This window comes from Dendronephthya gigantea, unplaced genomic scaffold (genome assembly GCF_004324835.1).
Source record: "Dendronephthya gigantea isolate DGI-Jeju-01 unplaced genomic scaffold, DenGig_1.0 000125F, whole genome shotgun sequence".
Classification (NCBI taxonomy): Eukaryota; Metazoa; Cnidaria; class Anthozoa; order Malacalcyonacea; family Nephtheidae; genus Dendronephthya; species Dendronephthya gigantea.
In genome coordinates this window covers 607,501-615,196 of record NW_021163135.1, presented here as the reverse complement: position 1 = coordinate 615,196, position 7,696 = coordinate 607,501, and the positions used below count along the sequence as shown (strand labels likewise).

The following is a 7,696-nucleotide window of genomic DNA, read 5'->3' as shown; positions in this document are numbered from 1 at the left end:
ACCCCATATCTTCCATTGACACTTCGATCTCTTCTAACAATAACGTAACAGGGTATACAGACCTCATGATCAGCAATGCTATTGTCAAGTTTGGACTCATTAATACATAAAATGCCAATTTTTGAACAACTTAAAGTTATTTGGAGTTAATCAATGTGGGCTACAAGACTATTAATGTTAAGGCAAGCAACTACCATTCCTTGGAAAAACGAATGATTATTTACATCAGAAATCACATTAGACGAAGAGGGAAAGCAGAATCCGCCAAAATCAGTGGCAGAATATTTATTTTTCCTACTTCAAGAATACAGCCTTCTTGGATTGATGACCAGAGATCCGTGGACTGAAGAAATATCGAATCCTGAGAATTAATAGGGAATCTGCAACTTCCCCAAACAAATCTATAATGAAAATTGACCAGGGCCATAAGAACGATTGAATAGAAGTTTTTAAAATTGTGGTATTCTTTGGATGCCAGGTGGACACTCTATGGGTGGCAACCATCAAAGGCACCCAACAACAGGGGAACTCCCACAACTCTTCCATGTCCAAAATCTTCTTTTTAAATTCCTCCAGCGATTTTGGCATATGGCTGGATATTGCATAAATGTCCTATGAGAATCTGACATACCTCTTTGACAAAGGAACATACAGTGGAAACGCCAATTCCCACCATTTCAGCAATTGTATAGTGGTAGTCGCCTCTTCCCAATCGATACAGGCATATACCTAGCTTTAGCTCAGGAGCAATTGGGTCTTCAGTAATTGTCCTGCATTGTATATAGGGTTTAATTCGGTTTAAAATACATAAATGTCAGGCAAGATACTCTGAAGGTTTTCTTGAATCTAGAGTCGGTATAGGTTTCCCATACTTTTCCCCACCAACGGGTATTTTGTCCCAGCCTACGGCAAGTACGAAGGCCTCAAAGGATTGTAGTACTTCTCCTCATTACACTTAATATCATAACCAGGAAACAAATCGTTAGATTTTTTCTGTTGGTTAGAAAGCAATTCATACTCAAACAGAGTAAAAGTCAACGTCTTTGGTTTTGTTTGATTAGATTTAATATAATATTTAATATAATTGCAGCGTCATATCTGAATTATCTTGATGTCCCGCCATTTCTGTCATTTTTAACTTTACCGCCAGCAGCAGTAATTCAGAATGGTATGTATGAAATGAAATTACAAAAATTATTTTGTATAATGTAAATTGCCTCTTCTGGTATCCATCTATTTTGTTCTTTGTCCCCGAGCCGGCGGCGCGAAGCGCCGTGCGAGGGTACTAATTCCGCTGGGAGATTTATTACACCCGGGTATTGTGACAGAACATAGCGGAATCCAAAGTTGCTCAAATTCTATGTCGTGGACCATGGACCGTGGACGTTCAATGGTCATGGTACTTGTGCGCACGCGTGAAATGCGAACGAGTGTAGACTGGTAATCAACGAACGTTCTGATTGGCTAAGACAGGAAGTTTGTAATTCAATGAGAACGTCAGCAATTTAACTGTCATTTCGTAAACATTTTTGTAAAAGCGTTTCATAAACTTTGTGCAAAGAAATTAAAACGAGAAGAAACAAGATATATGAAGCATGACAGATAGCAAAGATGAACTGGATACAGTCAAAGCAAAGCCGTGTAAGAGGAATAATTCATAATCTGCAAGCTTATAAATGTTTTCAAAGACAAAGGATACGTTTTTACTTTGTTTATATCATACTTGTTTCGCGGTAAGAATGAGCCGTATTTGTATACTTTTCAGCTTTGTATGCCGTTCATTTGTTAAATTTTCAGCTTTTTCTGCAAACGCATAAACCTGTGAAGGGCTATTACACCTTTGCTTTAACTTCAAAAAGTGTTTTTGAAAGTGTAATTTGAATTTTGGTATCAAAAATACACACTATATTTATAAAGTATACTGAAACTTTTAGCCGCTGGCGTTGACTGCAATTACAGAATAAAATAACATTTGAAGTTTTTTCTTTGTCTGTGAAGATTTTGTACTGTAATTTTAATCGTTTGAAACTTCGATTTTAAACCGTTACTTAATTGCTGGCATGGTATAATGCAGCAAAATTGAACGGGCAATGTTTACACTAGCTTTGTGATTATTTTTGTATTGAATGATGGAAACTTTAAGACTGATTTGAGTTTTGTGTCATTTCATAATATAAGTTTAGGTCAGGTTAACTCAGGAAATTGTGTACTTGGTTTGAAATAGCGAGGGGTTGCTGCATGCATGTATTTCTAGTATAATATTTTATGCCATCACTAGACTGATATTTAATTTGCATATACAATGCAGAATAGCCTGTATTATGCAGTATATACAAATCATATCTTATCACTTTAATTTCAGGAGAAAACTCATCAATAATGCATGTCCCTCTACCGACAGTACCATCTATAATTGATGTATGTATTACATGTATATTGTTTATTCAAATTTATTATTTGTGTTTCTTAAAATTTGTTAGATTATTACTGTTTGTAAAATGTTTATATTACTGTTTATTAATGTTTGTAAAAGGTTAATAATGCCCAAAATTTCAGTAAAACTAGACAATAAAGTCCAGCTTACAAGTTTTACTCTTAATTCTCTTTTATATATTCATAGTTTCAAGGGACAAACTCCTTGTGGTGCAACGATGCAACAACTGCAGAACAGGCTTTCCACAATAACATTATCATTAATGACATTACCAAACACAGCACCTTAAAGTCTTTCTTTGAAAGACGTTTTAATATCCCAGGACATGGCTATGTTACCTTCGATTCAAAATTAGTTCAGATATTTTGTGGGGATAAACTAACACACCAGCGAAAGCAACAGGTACTTATAATTTCAATTGATACAATACCTTGGTATAGTCATGGTATATTCAATTCATGGTATATTCATCTCAATGTATTTTTATGACGTTATTTTATTATAGAAGCGACCCAAAAAGAAGGCAGATGAGGTTAGAAATTTCAGTAAATTTAGTTACTTTGAATTATAATTAAATGATAAATTAATTAGGAACTCCCAACTTGACAACTACATAGTGTGTTTTTAATCACACTGCGTAACTGTCTCTACTCACGCCAGACTACCACGCAAATGTAAATACCCTTTTTTTAGTTTGTTTTATTTGTCAAACACTATCGAACATTGTACTGGTTACGTTTGCGATCATTTACATATTAGAAGTTGTGTGATTTCAGACTAATGCGGGAAGAAATCAGTAGGATTATTATTTTTAATTTTAATAGACTCTTCTAATAGACAAAGACGGCAAGAATTAGAAGAGGGTGCAGCGGCATTAAAGGCAAGAATGTGTGTGGTGCGAGAGAAAGAAGAAGCTAATTGAGTGAACAACGAAGCTTTAGAAGTTATCACACATAGGCTACAAGCAATTAAAGAAAAAGAAAAACGGGTCAAGGATCAAATTTAACTCACAAACGAAAAGTTCAAGATCCAAGAAGAACTTGCAGAGGCCGAAGCTCGTATTGAGGTATGCGAAAAATTTGATGGCGAAGAAGACCTGGCTGTTGTTGATGAAAATAATGACATTCCAGGCGAGAGTGGTGCGCAAAATCACCTAGAAAGATTCCTGCAGTCACAACAACCTGGCTATCAATCAACTGATGAACCAATTCTCTATGACAACCAAGAAAACAAAAAATCAAAACAAATTGGAATACATTACATTGCAAAAGAGGTGCCTGATTCTGGGCTAAGAATAGCCTGCAATGAGGGAAGCCCGATCAGCAACGAAAACATATTACAACCAGCTTTGATGTAAGGAAAGAAATGGTAGTCATATTACTATGGATGAAGTAGCTTAAAGTGCATATGACATGATTACTATTTTTTCACCAAAAATTATCACCAGAAGTTATTAATCAATGCATACACTTAATTAGGGCAATAAGTGGGTGTATTGCCATTGACCCTGAGGCCTGAGCATTGGTGAATCATCAAAATGCTACGAGGCTACCAAGCAATAGTTCTGAAAACCGTGTTGAAAGGGGGAAAAGTAGATGTCCTGGCAGACCAAGTTTTCTCATCCGCTCTGAAATGCTAGAAGAATTGAGAGAAGTTGGATTGAGTTGGACTAAGATTGGACAAATGTTGGGGGTGTGGAGGTGGACAATACACACAAGAGTAGTTGAGTATGGGCTCGATAGCATGACGGGATACCATGACTTATCTAACGAAGATTTGGATAGAGTGGTTTCTGAGTTCATTTCGAATCATGGTAATGCCCTTGGACAAAGCTATGTGGCAGGGCACTTACAGTCCATTGGTCTTAGAATTCAAAGGCAAAGAATGCAGGAAAGCATGATTAGAGTTGATCCTCAGAATACGGTGCTACGTTGGGGTGTTGGTGTTTCACGTAGAAGATATGAAGTGCCTTGGCCAAATTCTTTGTGGCACCTAGATGGTCATCATGCATTAATTCGATGGAAGCTGGTCATCCATGGATGTATAGATGGTTATTCCAGGAAAATGTTTTTGAAATGCAATGCAAATAACTACTCAGAAACTGTGTTAACATTATTTCTGAATGCAGTGACTGGGGATGGAAATCTTTGGCCATCAAGAATAAGGGTGGATTGAATGTCCTGGTATGTGATGCCATGATAGAGGCCAGAGGTGAGGGAAGGGGCAATTTTATCGCTGGCACATCAACCCACAATCAGCGCATTGAAAGATTGTGGCGAGATGTATTTTGTTGTGTATGTCATGTCTACTATTACCTGTTTTATGCCATGGAGTCTATGGGTGTTCTTGATCCTAACAACATTATACACCTTTTCACATTACACTTGATTTTTCTGCCTCGGATTAACATTGCTCTTAATGAGTTTAGAGAAGCATTTAATCACCATAAGGTGCGTACAGAACACAACTGGTCTCCTTACCAAATGTGGGTGAATGGTATGTCATCCCCTCACAATCCACTGACTCAAGGACTATTAGACGAAGATCCCACTGACCTGGTAATGTATGGCTATGATCCAGATGCCCCTAGCCCATTTGATAACAGTGATAATAATGTTGTAGTTGAAGAAACCAATGTAGATTATGGTGATGTACTTCAATCATATGTACTTGCAAGACTGGACCTAATGCAAGAATCAAACGAAATGCGGTTAGACCTTTATATACAAGCACTGGAATTAATAGTACACAAGATTGATGAGCTACAAAACACCTAGGCACATCTTAATTATGTAAAAAAGTGCAAATATTTTACAGACCTAGTGTAATTTTCCAGTTTAATTTATCAAATTTTATCAACCTGTACCAATCTGTAGGTAAGCAACTTAGTAATGAAGATGTGATTGCTGCCATGATTAATACTGTGAATCATGACAGCAATCATCATTGTCTTCACTGCTGGATTATTGATGCATTGAATACAAATGAATAATGGGAAGATTAAAAGTGTTCTAAAGGCATCTATATGTAAATTTTATTTGGCTGCATCGGGGTGACCCAATGCAATGATTATTTATCAATGATTATTTGAATTGCCAAAGACCAGCATCTTAATAAAAATACCTATTAGCCAAAACAGACACCTTAATTAAAAAATATGAAACATCAAATACATACAGTAATAATTTTAATGTACTGTCAGTACTGTCTGTATTTAGCATACATTCATTTTAACAAATAAAACAAAACCAAAGACTGGTTGTACCTAAACTGGTAGCATATTTTTAAACACAACAACATGTTACTGTATCTGGCCAATACTATATAAGATAAGTTACAAAAACTAAATGCTACAAAATCACCACTTAATATGAATTTAAATCAATTTTACAACTCAAGCAGCAAAATAAATATCACCTGCTAACTAAGAACCAACAGCAACTTACGCAGATCGCCACTACAGGCCCACCACAGAGAAAAAGGAAGTACAGACTGGAACAGACATACCCTCTCAGTAAAAGGAAAGCTATTTTTGCTGAGTGGAAGCATTAGCACCATGACAAACATGCGGTTTGTCCAATCTGAATCTGGCTTGTATCAAATTTGCAAATAAGGTAAGCTTTGATTTTAAAAAACCATTAAAAGTTATTTTTATGGGCATTTCCTTCCATTTTTATACTTTCCAGAAATATATTTGCATAGCATGCCATAGTGTTCAGAACTTAGAATTGGCGCAAATCACAACATCCATTTTTATGCAAATGATTTGTAAAAGTTAAATGTTTCTTACATGAGATTCTTTCTTGATTAGCATCTCAAATACTATTATGATATTATCATGAAGCCATGCTAGGAGAAAGACGTATAATCCAGGGTTGCCAGGTTACTGAATAAATTAGCCAGATAATATTAACATAACCTTTGTTTTCTAGCTTTGTTCTACGCAGTCCACACATGATTTCTTCCAGTTCTCTTTTTCCTTGGTGATAATCCGATTAAAAAGCTGTTAAAATCTTCAGCACAATTACCAGATGACAGAGGAGTTAAGAACGTGTCAACAAACAACTTGCGAAATGCCTTGGTAAACTGTAGAGGTGTTGGGTTATCAGAATTCTCACCTTGTTGTCTGATTAAACCAAAAAATTTTCCAATGGATCTTGATTTAGTCTTCTGGTCATCAGGAACTGCAAGGCATGGTCTTTACTAAGATGTTTTGACAAGATCATTACACAATTTAGTGTCATTTGTAGTCCCTTGAGGCATCTGATCTGCTTGGTGACATCTTTTTGAGTTTGTCTGTTGATGACTTTAATTGATTTAAGGAATTTTATCATATCATTAACATTAATGAATCCATGTTGTGATGATTCCTTGGAAATAGCCCTTTTGTGGATCTTTGCACTTCTCAGATTTGAACTGTTTAAACAATCAAAAATGTTATCCATGTTTTTTGCTATCAGTTCAGATGTTCCAACTGCAGTCTCTGGGAGTGCAGCAAGTGATACATACATGCAGATGGTGGCAGCTACTGTTTGACTCATTTGTTGGGTTGCCGACTTAACCTTCATCTTCTAAAATCTGTTTGGATTTAGATGCTTTTTTGTTAGTTTTGGACAGCAGCCTAAAGTTTGTTCTCTATCTCGCTCATAAACAACTTCAATGTCATCCCAAGATGCAGTTTTCTGGTCAAAGTGAAAATCGTACTCCATTAAATTGTTAGGTATTGCCTTAATGAGATGTGGCGGATCAAAAAAATACATAATCTTCTTGCCCTCGTGCAAAAACCAAGGCGTTTCAGGGGTGACATTCAACTCGCAAAGTAACTTCTGGAAGTTTGAACCCAAGTCAGATATAATGCTTTTAACGAGTAAGCCCATTGATGTCAATTCATCAATCATTTCAAATAACTTGGATTTAATATTTTTGCTTGGACAAGCCTCATGAACCAGGACGTTGCCAAGAGGTTGCTTCCAGTTTTCTGTGATGCCCCTTGCCATAAAGACAAGTGCAGCTGTGGCAACTCGGTTTGTTCTCTGTTCATCTCCAAAGTGTTTATCGATGTTCAGTGTTTATCGATGTTCAGTTAATATGTGTATTATAATTGATATGTACCTTAACCAAATGCATCATGATTATTACTTTCTCTGATATCATCAAAACTCTCTTGGTCAGGGTCTTGTTCAAGGCTGGTCTTGGTCTTGGTCCGGGTCTTGGTCAAGGCCTTTGTCAGGGTCTTGTTTAAGGCCTGGGTCAGGGTCTTGG

The 7,696-nt window shown here is 36.4% G+C and overlaps 1 pseudogene; it reads right to left on the bottom strand.

The window, feature by feature from the left end:
• Positions 1-232: 232 nt before the first annotated feature.
• On the bottom strand, positions 233-1,233 carry LOC114535807 (annotated as a pseudogene).
• Positions 1,234-7,696: the final 6,463 nt, after the last annotated feature.